This window comes from Somniosus microcephalus, chromosome 16 (genome assembly GCF_052327205.1).
Source record: "Somniosus microcephalus isolate GS21.2 chromosome 16, FLI_Smic_1.0, whole genome shotgun sequence".
Classification (NCBI taxonomy): domain Eukaryota; kingdom Metazoa; phylum Chordata; class Chondrichthyes; order Squaliformes; family Somniosidae; genus Somniosus; species Somniosus microcephalus.
The window spans coordinates 91,428,453-91,433,398 of NC_141002.1; the positions used below are offsets into that span (position 1 = coordinate 91,428,453).

The 4,946-nt window shown below is 52.8% G+C and overlaps 1 long non-coding RNA gene across 1 annotated transcript in view; it reads right to left on the reverse strand.

The window, feature by feature from the left end:
• Positions 1-3,337: 3,337 nt before the first annotated feature.
• LOC147106375 (uncharacterized) overlaps positions 3,338-4,946 on the reverse strand; it is a 6,235-nt gene continuing 4,626 nt past the window's right edge. Inside the window, exon 2 of the long non-coding RNA XR_015081445.1 lies at positions 3,338-3,796. This is a non-coding gene — a long non-coding RNA (uncharacterized LOC147106375). The remainder of the gene's footprint in view (positions 3,797-4,946) is intronic.

The following is a 4,946-nucleotide window of genomic DNA, read 5'->3' on the forward strand; positions in this document are numbered from 1 at the left end:
TCTTTCCTCAGGGCCAATCAGGGAAAGGTAGCAGCCATCAGTGGTGCTGCAGCCCCCTCGCCCACCTCTGCCTCCCCACAATGACTGGCCGATAGGCTGGCCAAGGAGGGTGCACGTGCAGGCACTTTCTGGGACCCATATGAGTCCGGGCCAGTGGCAGCGATTACAGGCAGGGATGGGACGCAGGGAAAATCAGGTAAATTGTATAAATCTGACAAGACAAGTTCAAGTTCACAGCCTGTAAAGACGGGCGCTGTGGCTTGTTTCCAGGGAAAAGTTGTCCAGCCCACAAATTGGGACACTTCCCTGCCCCAGTGGGACCTAAGTTTTGGCCAAAGTTTAAATTTGAACACGTTATGTGGCTCAGAAACAGAGGAACAGCAACCTGAGATTAGAAATCTGCAGGCTGCTGCAAGTCCATTCACAGAGACTGCTCGCGCAGGCGTGGTTCCCCAGCCTGTACCCCCAGCGGCTCCTTTTCAGTTTTCCCATGCAGGCGCAGTCGCGCGCCTGAGGGGAGAGGTTTCCCAACACCGGGTTCACGCAGGCGCAGTCGCGAACTTGGAACCCCCAGCAGCTCCTGTTCACTGTGAGGCCGCGCACGCAGGCGCAGTCGGCCATTTAAAGGTCTCCGCTTCCCAATCTATACGCGCAGGCGCAGTAGCCTGCTTGGAAGACCCAGCGGTTCTTCCTATCTCTTTCAAGGAAACCGAACGCGCAGGCGCGGTTGCCTGTGCTAGTGTAGCAGTTCCCCAGCCCTGTGAAGAGATTGTTCATGCAGGCGCAGTTGCCTGCGGGACCACAGCGGCTCTTTCTCAGTTTTCTCACGCAGATTTCTCTGTTTGGATACAGAGGTTTCACAGCCTCTGCCAAGGGACTCCGGGGAGGAGGTTTGCACAGGCGCAGTCACCTGTTTAAAGGAACAAGCTTCCCAGCCCGCTTCTAGAGTGGCCCCCCCCCCATGATGTGGGACCCTGGGGAGGCAGGGATAGCAATCCCTCTTGCAGGGGACATAAGGAAGGAGCTGGTACCAGGTTTTGGACCTGGAGAGGAAGATTTTCAGCCATCAGCAGCATGTGGTGAGGGAATACCTGACCCAGTACAGGAGTGGGTAGGGAAAAGGAGACAAACCCAGAGTACCGGCAGGCTGCCAGGTATATTAAACAGTCCGGGCTGTTTGCATCAGGGGGAGAAGGTTCCCAGCCAGCTAGGGCTGTGACCCAAGCTCAAGGTCCGCCAGCCAAAGTTTCCCCACAGAGACGCCCCTCAGAAGGTCTCAGCAGGTCCGCAAGCCCAAGAAAAGATGGTCACCAGAGTACCTGCCACAGAGAGCAATCTCCCAAGTCCAGGAGGAAACCGAACACAGGGGTCCCCAATCAGCAGCCATAAGCTGCAAGGGACCAGAAGCAGGAGGCAGTCCAGCTTCGCTGCAGGCAGCAGTAATCTGTGACGGTGCCAGAGATTAGGCTGGCCGTCCGGAGACGGGCGGCATTTGTATTATAGCTTTGGTTTGATTATCATTTTGAATATAGCGTGCTTTTAAGGTGAATTTTAAGTTTAGAATTAACATTTTGTAGTTTAAAGTTTAAGTTTACAAGTGTGCCAAATGCCTGTGTTTTGGTCAAGGTCGAGGGACCCGACCATGTCTCCACCTAAGGCAGCAGGTCAGTGAGAGACCTGGCTGCATGTCCTTTTAAGTTTTTGCAGGAGAGTGGACGAAGAAGCAGCCCTGGTCGCCCAGCCCGAGCTGGGCATCGAATGAAGATATGGTGATACAGAAGGTTGGGGATCACCTCGCCACTGGACAAATACAAGAGGAGACCCCGCAGCGACCTTCGGGAGAAACCGGACAGGGTCCGGAGGAACTTGCCTACTCCTCCTACGCGAAAGAGATGGCCTGAGCTGGGTGGGGCACAGCCCCCAACACAGCAGTATCCTGACCGAATTTCACTTGTGGGAGACCTCGCTATTGAGGAGTCATGGTGGGGAAGCACGGGCGCCTTGTCAGATAGGGACGCGTTCCCCGGGAGTGGGTGGTGATGGCCCGGGAAAGATTGTAAAGGGGAGGGGGAGATCCAAGAGTCGCGTGGGTGCGTTCAGGGGAGGAACTCACCTGGGGCCCACGGGAAAAGTTAGAGTGTAAGTGTGGCTGGGGAGGATGAGTGGGTGGCCGGATCTGGGATCCAAGTTTGAGTGTGGGGCCAGGGAGAGCCACCACACAGGCACCCATCATTCTCTCCAGCCAGTCGAGGGAAGACGGGAGGGAGAGGAGGAGGGATTGGGAGTCGCGATCCCATACTCTCCGGTCTCGGTCTATGAAACAGGAGGGGTACCCCGCCTCCACAAAGGGACAAGGGAATGGCTCGGGGCTGGTGGAGCAGACTGTTCTGTAAAATCCATTCTTCTGTTTTTAAAAGGTTTAAGACCATTCAAGGGGGGTGGAAGGAACATTTACTGCCTGGGTGGGAGGAGCAATTACCCACTAGAATTTCGCAACCCATCATTGGCACGTGATGGTCGGGGTTTATTTAAGCATGTTGTTAAACCAGATTTTTTTTTGTATTTTGTTACAGCTCCAAGCTGAGCAGAGGTGTAGGACCCTCTCCGTGCTTGGGATCATTGTGATTACATTGTATAACCAAGATTGCAACATTTTGTAATATGTTATAATGTAACGAGTGATGCAGGGGTATGAGACCCCTTATTGTAAACTAGCTGGAGTACCCGGCGTTGCCGAGTGAACTGAAGAACCCTCTGACATGTTTATAAAACTGTTTATAAAACTGTTGGGATTGAAGAATTCTTCCTAAGCACCCAGGAGGTGGATCTTTAACTTCGTTTTTTGTTAATGGGGATCGACAGTAGCCAAAAATTCAAGTTTTTACAGTTTTCGTTCTATGTCACTTTGGAGGTAGCAAGCAGAATTATAATTTTGCAATGTTATCATTGACATTAATGTGTCATCATGATCATATAACGATTGTGCATTATTGTAAAAAGCAATAAAATTCTTGAACTTTTTAATGAGGACCACATTCCGCTTAAAAAAAGACTCAATGATTATGATTTAAAAATGCAATTTTCCATAGCCAACCCAGGAGGAAATTGCATGGCTTCGTTTTTTTAAGAGTTTCCGAGATTCAGCATTTTTAGTGAGAAAAAAATCCTTCACTGAATGCGCCAACTATTTGCATAATACAGCGCTGATGGACAGGTATTGATGGCGGAGTATATTTTCTTTCTCTACGCCCTTCCGATCGTTAATTGGCAGCGCGTAAAATATAGTGGTGTTGACGGAATTTTAATCGGAATTAAAAAAACAAATTGGCGTAGTCTCTTTCGTTTTTTCAAGAGTTTCCCAGAATCGGTATTTTTATTGAGAAAAAATTTCTTCACCAAATGCGCCAACTAGTTGCATAATACAACGGTCTGGTCAGGAGTCTCTGAGGCTCTGGCTTGGGTATGTCTCGCCTGGTCAACAGCTTGCCGTGCCTGAGTCTGGTGAGGAGTGTCTGACGCTCTGGCTTGGGTATGTCTCGCCTGGTCAACAGCTTGCCGTGCCCGAGTCTGGTCAGGAGTCTCTGAGGCTCTGGCAGTTGCCATTCTGGCTCTGTTGGCAGCTTTACGTCCTTCAGATTGTTGAGGAGCCTCAGCTGATCTAGCAGCAGCATTTCTGTCCTGGTTAGCCTGAAGGCGAGCCTGTCTCTGCTCATCAGTTTCAGCAGCTCTCCTTGCCTTAACTCGGCGTGCAGCAGAAGTGCTGCGTCCAAGTCTGCCACGTTTTTTTGAGCCCATGCTGTTAGTAAAAAAAGTAAAAAATAATTTATTTTTATATATATAAATGAGTTTGTCTGTCTGTCTGTCTGTGGGGAAGGAGAGAGAGAGAGGGGGAAGGAGAGAGAGAGAGAGGGGGAGGAGAGAGAGAGAGAGAGAGGGGGGGAAGCGGAGAGAGAAAGGGGGGGAAGGAGAGAGAGGGGGAAGGAGAGAGGGGGGAAGGAGAGAGAGGGGGAAGGAGAGAGGGGGAAGGAGAGAGGGGGGAAGGAGAGAGAGAGGGGAAGGAGAGAGGGGGGAAGGAGAGAGAGAGGGGGAAGGAGAGAGAGAGGGGGAAGGAGAGAGAGAGGGGGAAGGAGAGAGAGAGAGGGGGAAGGAGAGAGAGAGAGGGGGAAGGAGAGGGGGAAGGAGAGAGGGGGGAAGGAGAGAGGGGGGAAGGAGAGAGAGAGAGAGGGGGAAGGAGAGAGGGGGGAAGGAGAGAGGGGGGAAGGAGAGAGAGAGAGAGAGGGGGGAAGGAGAGAGAGAGAGAGAGTGGGGAAGGAGAGAGAGAGAGGGGGGGAAGGAGAGAGAGGGGGGAAGGAGAGAGAGAGAGAGAGGGGGAAGGAGAGAGCGAGAGAGAGGGGGGAAGGAGAGAGAGAGAGAGAGGGGGGAAGGAGAGAGAGAGAGAGAGATTGGGGAAGGAGAGAGAGAGAGAGAGGGGGGAAGGAGAGAGAGAGAGAGAGGGGGGAAGGAGAGAGAGAGAGAGAGAGGGGGGAAGGAGAGAGAGAGGAGAGAGGGGGGAAGGAGAGAGAGAGAGAGGGGGGAAGGAGAGAGAGAGAGAGAGAGGGGGAAGGAGAGAGAGAGAGAGAGAGGGGGGAAGGAGAGAGAGAGAGAGAGAGGGGGGGAAGGAGAGAGAGAGAGAGAGAGGGGGGAAGGAGAGAGAGAGAGAGAGAGGGGGGAAGGAGAGAGAGAGAGAGAGAGGGGAAGGAGAGAGAGAGAGAGGGGGAAGGAGAGAGAGAGAGAGGGGGGAAGGAGAGAGAGAGAGAGGGGGGGAAGGAGAGAGAGAGAGAGGGGGGAAGGAGAGAGAGAGAGAGGGGGGAAGGAGAGAGAGAGAGAGGGGGGAAGGAGAGAGAGAGAGAGGGGGGGAAGGAGAGAGAGAGAGAGGGGGGAAGGAGAGAGAGAGAGAGAGGGGGGAA